General features: G+C 40.2%; 1 long non-coding RNA gene across 1 annotated transcript; it reads right to left on the reverse strand.

Annotated features, from left to right (window-relative positions):
* Positions 1-522: 522 nt before the first annotated feature.
* On the reverse strand, positions 523-2,911 carry LOC133447496 (uncharacterized). The gene is made up of 4 exons (XR_009782915.1): positions 2,728-2,911; positions 1,859-1,984; positions 1,266-1,369; positions 523-730 (listed from the first exon to the last, which is right to left on the reverse strand). It is a non-coding gene; the product is annotated as an uncharacterized LOC133447496 (long non-coding RNA).
* Positions 2,912-16,926: the final 14,015 nt, after the last annotated feature.

Raw genomic sequence — 16,926 nt, forward strand, 5'->3', positions numbered from 1 at the left:
TAGATAATGGGCAAATTATGGTTCTACATTTGAGGAATCCTTTTAATGTACTCTACCCAAAACTCCATTTGCTAAACGAGATCACCATAGACAAACAGGTCACCTCTTACCCATAGGCTGGTTAAATTAAGATTGACGATTTTCAAAGCAAAGAGTTAAACACAGTTTAACACCCAGCAATGGTGGCATTTTAAGAGAGTTCTTGAAAAGTAAGACTTGAACAGTAAACAAAGCCGATCTTCAGACAAATGCGACAATCTCACCCATACCAGACTGAAGTTCCTTGATGCTCCATGTATGCAAACAATACAAAATAGCATTTCATGACAATTATTTTGACTGCATTTTCAAAAGAAATCACAATTCAGTATAATCAAAATTCACTGGTTTTTAGAGAGCAATAAAATAGGAACATTTTTTTTTCCATTTTTAAAACAGAGCATGCAATACAAAGTAAAATTCAAATAGTAACTGTGACAGCCTGGCTCTTACAGCCATGACAAGGAGGGAGACACACCATGATAAGGAATAACAAAATACGTTTATTAATAAGAAACGACAACTTAAATATGTCCAACAAAAGATTACAAAACATGGGATGTGGATGTCAGTAAAGTAAGCATGAGGTGCATGTTGTGTGAGTGGAGAATGTAGATGTGTGTTGTAGGATGCAAAACGAAACAACAGGATAAAAAAGGAAACTAAGGCTGCCACATCACCGACCAGGTGCCTGCAAGTGAAGGAAGAGAGAGAGAGAGAGCATGAATAACCGGCATTCTACTGAACATTCAGTAGAATTTTTTTCAAAGCATTACAATAATAAATATATTCAAAACTTTCCCAATTTAAATGGAGAACACAAATAAAAAATGGTAACAATCAGTAAAATCAAGATGTTACATAGTTTTAGTAACATTTATCATTCCAACACAATAAAAACACAAAAAAGCAACACTACAACCCTGTAACAGCCAAGGACTCAATAGAAATGATCCTCAAATACAAAAGCTCTCTGTTTATATATACATAGCATGCAGGACAGGCGAGGATGACTCCTTTCCAAACTGTATGGCAATGGGCTGCCCGATGTACTGTAAACATACACCTGTGTGTGTGTGTGTGTGTGTGTGTGTGTGTGTGTGTGTGTGTGTGTGTGTGTGTGTGTGTGTGTGTGTGTGTGTGTGTGTGAGAGAGAGAGAGAGAGAGAGTGAGAGTGTGAGAGCGCAGTCCTCAGGGCAGAATTTGCTGTCAGCATCTAGGATAACCTCGCCTCACTGCTGACGTCTCTGTGGTGCATGCTTCAGATGGCCAGCGCTGGTTTGCTTGATGAGGTCTTCTGTTGCCGCCTTGTTGAACCTCATACCTCCTTCTGCAAGAGTAGAAGACAGTGACATTAAGAAATCTGCCATCAAATGAAAGGGTCGACATTATAGCTAAAAAGTCCTTAGAGCAGGAAAGTGTAAAAAGAGTCGCAGTCAGCATGGGAGAATGAATCAGAGGGTAGAAATCCATTTCTCTTTACAACTGAATGTTAGGTCAGTTCCATTCAGCTCTTCTTCCAGAAAAGACTTAGTGAAGTTCTGCAGAATGAGGTTGGGTCATTGTGGGCTCAATCATTATTTACACATAGTGGGAAAACATCCGACTGGGTTACAGTATGTGGATGTGGGGATCCTTTTGAATAAATTTGGGATCATTTCTTTTTTTTTTATTTTCTTGTTTTGGCCCTAAAGGAGAACCATCAGCTATTGTGGCTAAGGAAGTGATTCGTTTCTTGCATGAAACTGGACTGTACGGTCGGATCAAAAGATGCTTCAACCCTATTGACTAGACACATTTTCAGATTTGCAAAACTCACCATGCGTTCAAAGTTACTGTTGTCAATGAGATGCACTTCCTCCTCGTCAAACTGCTCCATGGTCTCCATCCTGACGATGTTACCGACGTGTGCAGATGTTTGTGGAGAATCTTCTTTTCTGAAACACTGAAACAATCCCAAGATTATTACGATTAGAAACAATCGCAAGATTATTGAGATTTGAATACGACTCAAAAAGGAAAGATAATTAAATGTTAACCCATTGATGCCTGGTGCATGCCATGGAAAAAGGAAAAGACTGTTAGTAATACGTCATTATTTACAAATACCCATGCAAAACAGAAACATCATAAAAAATGACACAGTAATGCTTAGATGAATTATCTTTTTAACTGTACAGTTCTCTTTTTTTCTCAAGGTAAGTATTTTCATACATTTTTCACACATTTAATAAACCATGAATTATGGTATTTATTTATCCGTTTACCAGATGAAATAAAATGAATTTCAACACTCTTTTTAACCATTGCACACGTTATGTATGAAATGAACTGAAAATAACAAAATGCACCTTTAACACACATTAAAATAATACATTCAAGACTTCAGAGTATCTGCCTTGTTATGAATTAACTTCTTTGGCAGGCTTTAACACATACCTCATAACAGTGCATCTCAGAATAAAATAGAAAATACACACACAGAGCAGCAAAATAAATAGCTAATAGATAATCCGAGCAAAATAATGGCTTTACCTCTTAACACACACAGTGAAAAGTAGCCGTAAGTAAAATTTCGTAAAAAAAGTTTTTTACAAGTTCACCGGCATTTCATGCACACATGCATCATGTGGCTACTGCTGTTAGCATTCGCTAGCTAGCGCGAGCTAGCTCGCTCAGGTAACTCACCAGTCTCTGCCGAAAACAACTCACAGGTCTTCAAACACTTCTCCGCTTCCAGTAGGTATAGTTTCCAGAGTTTTTCTTTGCTCCTAAGTGAGTTAACAACCGCTATTGTGACTTTCTTCTATATTTCGCATCTGCTCGTCATTGCTGCATGTCTGGGCGCATTCCCTCGCTCTCGCTCTAACTCTCGCGAGACCAGGTGGAACTCTCGCGAGAATAGGGTGGAATTACCATGAGAGCTACTTTCTCTCACAAATAATATTAAAATTGGGTGTGTGCAAAATAAATATAATTACAGATTAATAACCAAATGAGAGTTAATAAATAAAATAAACATTTTCAAAGAAACAATAATATTACCAGTCCCAATTTTCTGCTGGGTTTTATATATATATATATATATATATATATATATATATATATATATATTCAACTATCGACTGGGTTACATAAACAATACAAGATATATTCTTCTTTAATCAAATACATTTCTTGCACCTGTTTTAGACGTCTGCATGACGTCACAAAAAATTACCCAACCAGAGGTCAGATATTGAACTGCATATTGACGTCTTATGGACGTTCATATTTAGACGTCAAAGAATTGCACGTCGTATGGACGTTCATATTTAGACGTCAAAGAATTGGACGTCGTATGGACGTTCATATTTAGACGTCAAAGAATTGGACGTTGTATGGACGTCTAGAAAGGGTCTTCGACGGACCGACCAAATATAGACTAGATCTGCACGTCACCTGGACGTGCAATGTTTGCTGGGATGGGCTCACATTAAGTGTTATTCCTGCCTGATATCTTATTTTCACAAACCATACACCGTTGGCTACAACGAAAATGTTTAAGTACAAGAATGACAAACCATTATTATTCTTGCTATTAAACATTTCTGTTTGGTGCAAATTGGCAATGCAATGTGTTGACAGTGTGGTGTGTGTGCTGCAGCTACAGCCAGAGACAAAACCAAACTGCAGCATGCTTTCACTCTGCTGAGCGGGTGATCGGCTGTAGCCTCCCATCTCTGCAAACAGGTGCAAACAACCGAGCTGTTCTGCAGAATAAAAGGAGTGTTGCGTTCCTCCAGGCCACCGGGCAACGACGGGCAACAGAGACATAGTTGCATCGCAGATTATTTGTGCATTGATTGAATGAAATCCTTTCATGTTCACGTAACTAAATTCATTGTGTGATGGTGCTTTTATGGCAATGTGGGTGCAATCTATAGCTCCAATTATGTTTGGGAATCCGGCGATGGCGTGAAATCCTCGTTTAATTTGGGCTTGTTGGTGATGTGTTTATGGAAACTGGGTGTAAATTAGGGCCAGAGAAATTATTGCATCCAACACTGCCGGCATGATTTTGCTGCGAAATGCCGCATGTCTCCAATCTCTCTCTGAAATGTTCCGGTGGACAAACATCCCGCAGGAGCTGGATGTGACTGGGATGGAGTTGTAAATCACAGCATAGATCCATCAGAACTTTTTTGGGGAAGCGGTACCTGCTGAGAAGCCGCTCCGTGCTCTCACTGAACAGATCAGCGCGCTCTTTGAAAAAGCGCTCTCTGCGGAGCGTGTTTTTGCGGAGCGCACGGTCTCTAAATCCTCCAACAGTGCAAGATAAGCCATGGTACTTGTATTTTCTTTTCAGGTCGTCCTGCCAAAGCTGTCTTTTATAGCTTTTCACACCAATTATTCAAAATGTCTGAATTACTTATGGAGAAATTGGAGGAAACGGGGAACATGTGCACATGTTCCCCGTTCAGTCACAGTTCAGCGATCTCAAACTTCACATGTAAAGTTTGAGACTCTTTTAATGGGTTCTATTTGTAGTTTCACTGTTCTACCACTAGGTTTTGTGTGTACGCATGGTCGGAGCTGTGCGTATATTTACACGTGTTTCTGCGCACAGATACATGTTGATAAATACCATACTTTGCGTGGGAATGCTCGTACGCACGCTTTACGCACAGATCTGTGCATACGCATGGTTGATAAATGAGGGCCCAGGACTTCACGCCACAAGTAGTGTCTGTCTTCCCCTCTGCAGTCAGCCTGTTGAACAATGGCCCAGCTCCCCCTAAATAACCCCAAATCTATTGGCAGTCACCGCACTACAACATTTTTCACGATAACTTAGCCTCTTTGTTCTATTATTTTATGTGTATTTATGCGGGGGGGAGGTATTTTATTTTAATTCTTAATTCTATTTTTATACTTCTCTTTAAAGTATTTTTTTTACCGGTACCTTTATGTTTGCACCTTACATCAAGACAAGTTCCTTGTGCTGTAAACTGACCTTTACTGCTCTTGGCAATAAAAACAGTTCTTATTCTGATTCTGAGAGTGGTCACCGCTGCCTTCACTCCGTCTGTGATCCCCCTGGTCAGGGCGTTTAGACCGAGTGTGACCTGAGCGTCCCACCTGAGCTCTGTGCCATAGCGCGCAGCTCCAGCTCAATGAATGACAGAGGGTCTCCTGCTCAGCTGCTGCTCAACACTGATCAGAGCAGCTCCCCCTCGTTTACTGAGGTTTTATTATAAACCCAATGTCTTTTGTCATGGAAAAAAAAATTAAGAGACCGCTTGCAAGTGTTTCTTAAAAGCATATCTAGTCATTCTTTTAAATATCAACACAAACAACTCCTTGATGAGCATTTCTTTCATTTAAATACATTTTTGTATTTGTATTAAGCAAATACAGATACAAATACAGCAAATATCAGATTTGTATTAAGCAAATACAATGGGTTATGGGTTAAGCGTAGAACTTGGGGGGGAAGAACAAACAAAAAAAAAAGCAAATAAATTACACAAGTCACACAAGTGTGTGTGTATATATATATATATATATATATATATATATATATATATATATATATATATATATATATATATATATATATATATATATATATATATACATACATACATACATACATACATACATACATACATACATACATACATACATATATATATATATATATATATATATATATATATATATATATATATATATACATACACATACATACACTGTGTCTGTCCTGTTTGGTGGCTGAACCAAACCAGACAATCAGGCAAGTGCAGAGTAAAACTGGATCAGCAGCTCCAGATGTAGGTTGACCTTCCTATGCCGGCGCATGAAACGCATGCTCTGCAGAGGAATACCTGGAAGACCAAAAGATAAAACTTATCCATTACAAATATAAAGAACATAAAATCTCAGTCGGGTCACTTTTGACCCATGTTGTGCATCAGAGGGTTAAAAACGAAAGCTGACAAGAGACTAATAACAGACTTTAACTATCATAAAGTTAAACTAAATCGATGTGACCAAACAAAAACACACCTTTGAGCCGTGTTTTCCACTTTTCTGAGTGATTATTCCGCCGAACGGCTTAGTTTCAGCCATCCTCGTTCCCGAGACACACACGACCGCGCTTTGCGAGTGCACGGACAAAGCCGTGACGTCACGCGTCACGGCTTGCCTGCTGAGCGCGAGACTGGGGGCCTGGCCCCCAGCCTGGCCCCCAGTCTCGCGCTCAGCAGGCACGCCGATTTTTTCCAGTGGCCAGCCGCGGTACTGCAACAAAAAATCCCATGGGGCCCAGAAAGCTTTTTTCCCATAGACCGCAATAGTAAAAGAGAAGCCTCTAAAACTGTTCACAGGAAACCTCCAGCTGTAATCACCACCAATTACTAATCTTTGTATTCTATATTTTTAAGTCATGGACTTTATATCCGTCAAAAATGTTTTATAACGGCCAGAAAAGTCAAAGAAAAGTCTCTTTCTGGGCGTGACGTCACGGCTGTGCCGTGCACTCGCAAAGCGCGGTCGTGTGTGTCTCGGGAACGAGGATGGCTGAAACTAAGCCGTTCGGCGGAATAATCACTCAGAAACACATTGCATTGCCAATTTGCACCAAACAGAAATGTTTAATAGCAAGAATAATAATGGTTTGTCATTCTTGTACTTAAACATTTCCGTTGTAGCCAACGGTGTATGGTTTGTGAAAATAAGATATCAGGCAGGAATAACACAAGTCTAAGACCCTGTCCACACGTAGCCGGGTATTTTTAAAAACGAATATTTCCCCCCCTCCGTTTATAAAAACATTTGCATCCACACATAACCGAAGATCTGCGTTTTCGACCACATTCATAAGCATTCTAATGATCCTGTAGATCATCTGCGGCTCCGCGGAGGCGCAGGTGTGGGTGTTTCCACTGAGATCCTCCTGCACACACACACCTAACGCACTTCAAATATGTATTCTTCTGTTGCTCTTTCATTTGGAGGCAGCGCCCTGCACGGGACTAAATGAGGGTCAATATTAACAAAATGAGCTTGTGGCGTGAGATCCCCACCTCACAATAAAACTGACCTCCATCAGGTTTGAGCAAACGTGCAGGGAGAGAGATGTGTCGTAGTTGTTGCGACGGTGCCGTGGAGTTTTAGATGTCATGTGTTTAACATCATCTTAACCCTTAATCCTCAGCTTATTTTATGACAGTGCTCCCGGGGAAGCTGCACCTCCGCAGCTCCGCGGGCACTGCGAAGCCGGGCAGTGCCCGCAGGGCAGTGGGCAGTGGGCAGTCCGCGGCTCCGCGGCTCCTACGCCGTAGGGTGCGCGGAGCCGCGGAGCCTACGGCGTAGCCTCTGTGTAACGCAGTAAATTAACCACATTTAAACATAATATTTGACATATTTAAACATAATACTTGACAAAACTTGTAATACAAAAAATATTTGTCTTAATGTAAGTAATAAACTTGGGAAGTTTCATGGTGATACCTGCTATTTACATTTTTACCCTATTTTAGCCTATTAACCTGGGGTGTCTCATCTTAAATAAAGATGACTCGTTTTATCTTTAATTAAAAAAAACACACAAATGAACCATGTATAGTCTATAACCATGACTTTGAGAACAGCATCGGTTGATTTGCCCTATAAATCCCTAATTTCATTGTGTACATCTATCATTACCGGTCTGAAGGACTCATGAGCGCGCAGCGCTTGTCCAGAGCGCGCAGCGCTCGTTCACATTGCCCCGGGGCATGATGGGAGGCCCCAGAGCATCATGGGAGGTGACTCAACTGCGCATGCTCTATGGGCCCGTGTACCAGGAAGTAAACCAGGAAGTCAGAAATTTTTTCGGCGGATGCGCTGGGTGAGCAAACTCCATTGAAATGAATGGGCGGCCATTTTCGATCCGGTATCCAGTTATATAATACATCCATGCGCTGGAGACTCCGCCGTGAGTCATCTAGCCTTTATATATGTCTATGGCTGCGTCCTTCTGAGGACGCGGTCTTCGTAGGCCACGCATGGGGAGGCCACGCCTTTGAAAACCGCAAAGGCCATACCGAAGGCTGGTAGGACGCTAGTGAAATGAGATGAGCCTGTGGGGGATTTCCTGGTTGCGTCACCAGCTGTTCCCGCCCTTGTCCTACGTCACTAAACAAAGTGGAAAGAAAGAAAGATAGAAAGACAGCAAGAAAGATAGAAAGACAGCAAGAAAGATAGAAAGACAGCAAGAAAGACAGAAAGAAAGAAAGAAAGAAAGAAAGAAAGAAAGAAAGAAAGAAAGAAAGAAAGAAAGAAAGAAAGAAAGAAAGAAAGAAAGAAAGAAAGAAAGAAAGAAAGAAAGAAAGAAAACACGATAGAAAAGAAAGAAAGAACCAAAAAAAAAGAAGAAATGGAGCCAGAAGTTTTGTTTTTGTTTTGTTTTTGTTTTTCATTTTGTTGGACGAGGAAGAGGGGCGTGTCCGCCGGCACCGGCGGAAATAATATATTTTTCTGAAAACATTTGAATCTGAAAATATTTTTCTGGAAATAAATATTTTTCTGACTGTGCGCAATGAATCTTGGGATATGGTGGGCCGCGGAGGATACAACCGATGGATCCTTCAAACAGCGGGAAAAGAAGGCTGCACTTGTGGGCTGCATTTGAAGGAGCCTTTGAAATGGGACAGCCTTCGGCGCGCCGCTGTGACGTAATCGGCCTTCAAATCCAGCCCTCGAAGGACGCAGCCCCTGAATTGGGACACAGCTAAAGACACACCTCCAAAGTAAGACAGGAAGTGACGTTAACAGCACTTGAAGACGACAGAGCCAAGAACGTAAGACAAGACCCAAGAACATCAAATAACATCCTAACACCAAATTAAAGATGAATAGCAATGGTACAGACCATTTTGGTCAAACTCCTCCACTTTGCTCCAGGGTTGTTTTTTTTACCATGCCAGGAGAGTTTATATAAAGTATAAAATTTACTGTATTTCTTGTATGATTTTAATGATATATCCCGCTGTAAACATCTTACTGCAGCTCTGCAGATATTTGTGCGGGCTTTGGCTGCAGGAACTGATCAAAGCTAATCTTGATTGACATTTGGTGGTCGTGCGTCTGTCAGCTTCCGAAACATGTACGAAGAAAAACAGGCTTCAAAACCAGTCTTCAGAAAACAATGGGTCACGTGACCTAACACTTCGTCCATTGTTTTATACAGTCTATGGTTTAATACCTGTGTCTCCTTAGCCTCACTGCATGTATATATTGTCCTGCTTTCTCTTCTTTTCCTGCTGGGCCCTTGTGTTTTGCTTGCATCTCTGGTTGTGTGGTCATTTTCCATCCCTCAGGTTTTGTAGGTTGCCAATTAGTTGTTTTGTTGGTTATCTGGCAGGACTTTCTTTCTAATATTATTTAAGAAACATTGTGGATCACTCCTGCCTCCATTGCATCCTGCTTTCTGTTCCTCATAATGCCCAATTCATAACACTTAGAGTCAAATAGACTCTTGTGCATTTGCAAATGGCTTCTTAACCCTTTATAAATTGATGATGAATACAGTTTCTCTAAAATGTGACCTACTCAAAATTGTTTTAGCAAACACTTGAATGTTCCCGACTAGCAAACTGCCAACAAGCCGTTGGTCCATCAAGCATTGCTTTGGCATTTTGAAATAGTTTTTGTTAATTTAGTAACGATATATTGTGATCTTTAGTGCTTTTCATCTACTATAATAACCTTGGATTATATTTTGAAGCATCAAACCTTGAATTGAAAGACAGTATGGTCCCTTTTTTCTCTTTTTTGCATGACTGCAGATGGTTAGGTTTAAATGTTAATATTGATGTTAGGGTAGGGATGAGGGTAACACATCTGTGGTTTCCATCATGTCTCATGGATGCTGTTTTACCTAAAATAGCAAGCCAGGGGGTAGCCTTGTCTGGCCACCATACTGGCCGACCCGGATGCAATGATTTATTTATTTTTTAAACAGAGGCAGAATCCTTTTGTTTTCAGCAGCAGGGTGCAAGCAGGACATATTTCAAGGATGCACACACTTATGACCTGTCCTGTATCCCATGTGGGTCTGTGGAGACGCTCTTCACGTGGTTGCGTTATGGTAACATACATCTTCACTTCCATATGATTGCCTTTCTTGGCCACCCTAAAATTTCCACCCGCCTCACCCTGGCAATCCCATTGAAAACTGCCTAGCTCCGCCACTGAAAACAAATATGTTTGTTTCACAATTTCCAGCCATCCATTCAGAGACACGTGGTCAAACTTACCAATTATCAATTTTCTCAAGTGACTGAGTTCACTATTGAGCAAGTAGCAGAGAAGGTCACAGAGCTGAATCGATGCCTGTGTAAAAGGGAGCCTGAACAGAGGAGCACACTGTATTACACACTGGTGCTGTTGTGTTATGTCACACTACTGCCATGATATTACACACTGGGGTGACACTGTTATAGCTCTGTTTAGTTCACTGGGAATAAATAATAGCAAGTGATGTAGTCATAAAGAGCAACATTAATGTTCAATTTATGCGTTACAAAAAGGGGAAACAATTTTTTCAGGATAAAAAAAGGGAAAAAAAGCATGTTTTTTTGATGTAGGAATTTTAATGTTGTTTTCTTTGACATTAACCCCTATTTGTATAAATAGCACACAATTGTGGAGAAAGAATATGGTTAACCATGACCTGCATATTTATTCTAACAAACAAAAGCAAAGTTCATTTACATCCTCAAAGGTCTTATTAGATTTCGCTAGTAAATTGGGCCACTCCATTTGAGTAAAATGAATCACAGGGAATGAATGTTTGCAGCTCGGGGTGGAAATACCACAGCCGCTGGATAATCAAAATAAAATGCTCCAATCTGTTTCATTAAATGTCAACCAATGATCTCTCTCCAAATAATTCATGAACATTTTAATATATATGATTTTATATTTATTATTTCTGTTTCTGTCATTATTAAAATCTAACTGAAAAACTATTTTAAGTTCTATGAAAATCCCCAAATTTGTAGAAAAAGGCTTTAACAAAATAACATTTCTCATATAAATAGGTTGATAAATGTATGACAAACATTATGTTTTTGACAAAGTTATAAATTGAGAAATGTTTTTTGAGTCAGACCTTTTATAAATATGAAGATGATAGCATACTGTACATTAATAGACACTATTGTTCTCTTTTCAAAGTTCATAAATTCATTTTAGAGGTATGCTTTAATCTGTTTAGAGCCTTTAATCTTAATAACACTTTTTAATAACAATTTTTCCTCTTACATGGCTACAGCATTTCTTGTCACTCCACAGAAAATGAAGCAAATACTAGATATGCAGTATGTACAGCTTGTTTATAACATAGCATTAAAATCTTTGCCAAATAGGTCTCCCTTGAACCCTCCAAACAGCTGGAACGGGGCTTTGTTGAGGCATGCTCATCTTCTGGTTCGGATGCCAGAACATTGGCAACGGATCATCTGGGTCTAGTGGTTTGCACCGTGAGGCACTTAATTGCATTTCACTGATGATGTGTTCCAGTGATGTGTGTGTTGCCTGCACCACCTGTAACACACACTCATCTGTGAGAATGTATCTCCCACTGTTAAGTGCATGTGTGAAAACAGAGTGCAGTTATCAAGAGTGCACACGTTTCATGTTCAACTTGTTAATGGGGTTGGTATGGATCAATATATTAACACAAAAAGTCAACATCAGTTCAGTGTTGACATGGAAGAGCACTGGATGAAGATGTGGACTGTTTTACTTTTCTTCAGCTACGCTAAGTTACAGATATCGGCTGCATTTGAAACAGCAGTATGTTGAACGAGTAACTAGTTTCTAGTTTCTAGTTTCTAGTTTCTGTTTCGTCCCCAGTGGTGGACAGTAACGGAGTAAATTTACTTGAGTACTGTACTTAAGTACATATCCAGAGGATTTGTACTTTACTTGAGTATTAGATTTATTTGGTACTTATTACTCTTACTTGAATACATTTCCAAGACAAATATTTTTACTTTTACTCGAGTAAATTTCTAGGAAGGCTGAAAAATACTTGTTACTTTCAGGTCTGCTCTTTTTTCTTCTTCCCTAAAATCCTATTGGACACAAGCTGTTTTTGTCAAAGGAGGAGACCTATCACAGTGCACGCTCTCCACTGGGATGTACGTAAAGAAATACGTCAAGCCTCCTCAAAACGATACCGCCAAAGTAGCCTGCGATTGTCAAAGACAGAGCCGCAACAAGTCAAGACAGAGCTGCAACAATGGCTACGCCTGCGTCAGGAGAAGAAAGACAATCCGCTGAGTCGTCTGAGTCTGATAATGAGCCGGACTCGGAGCAGGGACTTCCACAAAATCCTTGGCCGTATCTTAACTCAATGTTTGAGTTCGACCGAGTAAAAAACGAGGGCACAGACAAACCACAGACATTTACAACTTAAACTTTATAACTTAAATTAATTTAGAAAAAAATATAGTAATTTACTGATGTGGAAAATAAGAAATGTACTCTTACTCTTACTCTTACTTTTACTTAAAGTAAATTTAAAAGCATTTACTTTTGGATACTTAAGTACCTTTAAAAGCAAGTACTTTTCTACTCTTACTCGAGTAATATTTTGACTGAGCTACTTTTACTTGTAACGGAGTAAATTTTGACCAGTAGTATTTGTACTCTTACTCAAGTACTGGGGTCGAGTACTCTGTCCACCTCTGTTCGTCCCCTCCTGACGGCCAGTGGTTTTAAACTGAGTGGATGTGCAAGATGTCACAGTTTTAACAGCAATCAATATGCTTCTGCTAAAATGTCTTTCCTTGTCCAGACAGGTAAAAATCTCAGAAGTTACGTAAGTAATTATGGTTCTCTGAATCCCTGGATGTCTGCCAGTCACACAGGTCATTCAGTTCCCTCTTGACATGATAAGATCTTGTTGCAAGTGCAACAGTAGCTGACAGGTTACATCATGACTCTGTTTAGATGTTCAGCTGATGTTATGAATATTTTGGTTTGTAGAAATGTGTTTTATTTCTTCAGCTGCAGTGACATGCTCTTCAGCATCACGTCTTCTACCAACACATCTGGACAACTGATGAACCACTGGCTGATGACATGAAGCTGTAGATAAACCCAGGTATGTCACAGCTTGGGATACATAGGACTCAGAGCAGAGGCAGGAGACAGAGGTGCCAGGAGTTTCAAAGAAAATGTGTTTTATTAACAAAAAAACCCATTGCGGAGCAGGATACAAAACAAAAACGAGTCAAAACTTATCAAAACCAGAACTAACCAGGACATGAAACAGGATGATGAGAACACTACGGATCAGCTGGGAGCAAGAGAAAAGAAAGACAAGACATACACATAGGACTTGAAGAGACACAGCAGGAAACCAGGGCAGATGGGAACAAGGAAACTCCAGACAAAACGAAAACACAATGACAAGGGTTTTCAAAATAAAACAGGAACATAAATACAAAAACTGAGACAGAACTCAAAAACCGTGACAAGGTAATTGTAATCTGGTTTATGGGATGTCTAATGAGATCCCAATACTGTACAGTATGTACATTGAACTCTTAGTTCTCCTGCTCATGGATAATTTATACTAATATATATTGTCTTTTGTACCTTTGAGAATATATCAGTGCCCCTCTTCTCTCTGTTGTTCATCCTCTCTTTCAGATCTCCCTTTTCTTGCTGTGGCCGGCTGGCCTCCGGCAGGAAGGTCTCCCCTCATGATCCAGGTCCTGCTCAACGTTTATTCCCTCCTAAAAGGGAGTTTTTCCTTGCCACTGTTTGGCTTAAGTTTTTCTCCAACTATAGGGGAGTTTTTTACTGCCAAAGTTTATGATTATGTAATAATTGCTCAGGGGTCATCTTCTGGGTCTCTGGAAAGCACCTAGAGACAACTTGTGTTGTAATAGACACATATATAGATATAGATACATTTAAATTGAATATCTGAAAGTGAAAACACGGACCAATGCCCTCAAATGGGAAAACAGTATGCTCTTGATTAAAGACAGTAAAATACCTCCATAGAGACCTAATGGTTTCAATAAAGGCATTTTTCTGATATGAGATAGTTTGGAGCGGCTGCCAGAAAGAAAAACAGATGACGATGGAGGCCCATTTACTGTATTTGGAGCTATCTGGTTCTAACATATGCCAGCTGAGCCGCAGGGAGACATGGCTGCAAACTGAACCATGTGCATTTTGCTAAGCTAGACATTTGAAGTGGCTGCGATCTCTCTTACTCGCTCTTAAAGCCTGACCTTTCCAGCAGCCCACCAACTGCTCCATGTACACCCCATACTTTCTGTGTTTATACAGATAATCAGCTCAACAACATGCATCCAGACTGCACCAGTGGCGCACGCACGTGATGAATGATGGGCCTCGTTTCACTTTATTAGCTCACTGAGGGGGGAGATTTATTTTTGTGATTTCTGTCGTTTAGTTTTTTTTCTGTGGTGTGGGTTGTGGTGGTGGCTTCTCTTCGTGCTGACTTTCTTACAGTCCTCACGCAGCACCCTATCAGGAACAGATGAGGCAAGTGGAGATAGAAGGAAAAGCATTAAACTAAAAATAGTCCAGCACTTTTTCTCCTAAAGTGAGGCAAAACTGGGTTCCAGCCCTGTATGGAGCTTGGTGATAATGTAAAATATACATACACTTCATAGGAACAAATGTAGTTTTTCACACCACATGATCACAGCTTAGCTGTATGTTGATGTGCGAGAATTATTTTAGCAGGTTTGGCTGAAGTCAAAGGCTCCAGCAGCTAGAGCTAAGGCTCTGTGCAGTGATGTCCCTTTGTTTGTTTAAAGGGCAGAAGAATCGATAGCCCCGTTTTTTGAGGCATGGCTTTGACCTCTCGTAGTGGCACCTTTATCAATCACAGGCTGACTTCGCTCTCTGCCTCACTGCCCGTCACATTTGTTTCTCAAACTCACCACCGCAGAAGGAGGTTGTCCATCTACTCTTAAATGTCAGTCTACACCTCATGCCAGCTGTCAGCTGACGGAGTAATACTGAAACAACTTTAAGATGTGATGGGAAAAGTCACTAGCACAGATCTACTGTAGGAAGAAACTAGTTTTGGAGAAAAATGTAAATGTTTATTAGGCCTAATGAAATACATGTTAAAGTGACCATAGTATGCTTTTCCGTATTTTGAGACTTATTTACAGTGTTACCAAGATTACTTAGATAAATTATTATCTTACATGTGACCTGGGACTCAAAATACAAGGTAAACAAGTGTAGTATTACTATGAACAAAATGAACAAAGTTTTCAGGGTGCTGACAAGACTTCCATCTGAGGAACTTTTTTTTTTATTTACATCAGTTGTCTGTGACATCATTGAGAGCAGAATTTTCTTGCAATGTCAGATGCACCTGTATTTCCACAAGAGCAAGAGCTTCACTGCTCATCTTTTATTTCAAAATACCACGTTTTTGTTTGAAATGTGCCTGAGTCTGGTGTGAACATATATGGAAGGATGTGAGGTGTTTATAATTTAATGAAAACATGTGTGCCTGACTTCATTTGACATTCATGACCCGATACCACTACCCATTGCCAAGTGTTCAGGAATTTGACCAATCAACAAACACTTGAGCCTCATTTTAAGAAAAAGCATCTCCTCAGGATTGTTGGCCTTTATTGTTCTGAAATAATTACAGGAGTTAAAGGAGCCGTCTGTAAGAAATGGCCAAAACTGGTACTGCAGTCACTTTCAAAATATTGTTGAGCGGCGTGTACCCTCCCCCTCCTCCCCCCGACCAGAGGTTGCCAGGTAGGCTGCAGAATGCAGCAGGAACGTAGGCTGCCATGGCTGCGATAATTAGAGCCGAGCTGGCAACCCGGATGCCGAAACAATACTGACTTGGTGATTGGGAGATAGGTGGAGGGTGGAGCTTCAGAAACAATACTGACTTGGTGATTGGGAGATAGGTGGAGGGTGGAGCTTCAGAAACAATACTGACTTCGTGATTGGGAGATAGGTGGAGGGTGGAGCTTCAGGCCAAAACAAAAAATGACAACATAAACATCAGTTGAGGGCTGCAACTCCTCTTTTTAAACTGGAATATCCTGGCTTGAGTGCTGTTGTCAGTGACATAAGTATTTGAAATGAACATGATTTTTAAATGTCTGTTGACATATCGGGGTCATTTTATGATTCGTTTTATTATTGCTCTTACATACAGCTCCTTTAAGCTTTTTCCAAAGGTACCTTGGAGGAAAAGAGATTCAAATTTGATGACGATGATATCATGAAGTTATATTTATGTAAGTGTGATATAGTTTAGTCTTGTTTTAGTTGCTACGACCAATAAAGACTGAAACGTCCTAAACAAAACGTCTGCGTATTGTACATCTTATATGACAACCAATCAGAAAGTTTAAAAAAAGTATTCACCATTAATTTTACTCACTTAAGCGTCAAATATAGTAGTAGCCTTTTCAAGTCAACATTGCACGTGATTTCATTTTATGCTTGCTTTCTGCTGAGTCAAGAAAACAAAGTCAAACCAGACAAAATTGTCTAAAAGGGCATTTTGATGGAATAACAAGCCTACTACAACAACTAGCTCCTTGTGCTTGATGGATTGAACCACAGGTAATCTGTATGTACGGCCAATGCTTTTCAGGCCACAATGTAATCACAGAGCCAGTTCCCAGCCATCCAGGAACTCCTGTCTAAGGTTGAAGGAGAGGGATGATTTCCATTATCGAGTAATTAGTCTTGTTGTCACCACCACCTCAACAGCGAATCCACTTGCTGGGGCTCTAAAGGGATTTTGGTGTTTGCTAATGCTGAATGATAATAAGTATTGCCTTTACTTGCCAAGGACAGCACACTAAA

This window comes from Cololabis saira, chromosome 7 (assembly GCF_033807715.1).
Source record: "Cololabis saira isolate AMF1-May2022 chromosome 7, fColSai1.1, whole genome shotgun sequence".
Lineage (NCBI taxonomy): Eukaryota > Metazoa > Chordata > Actinopteri > Beloniformes > Belonidae > Cololabis > Cololabis saira.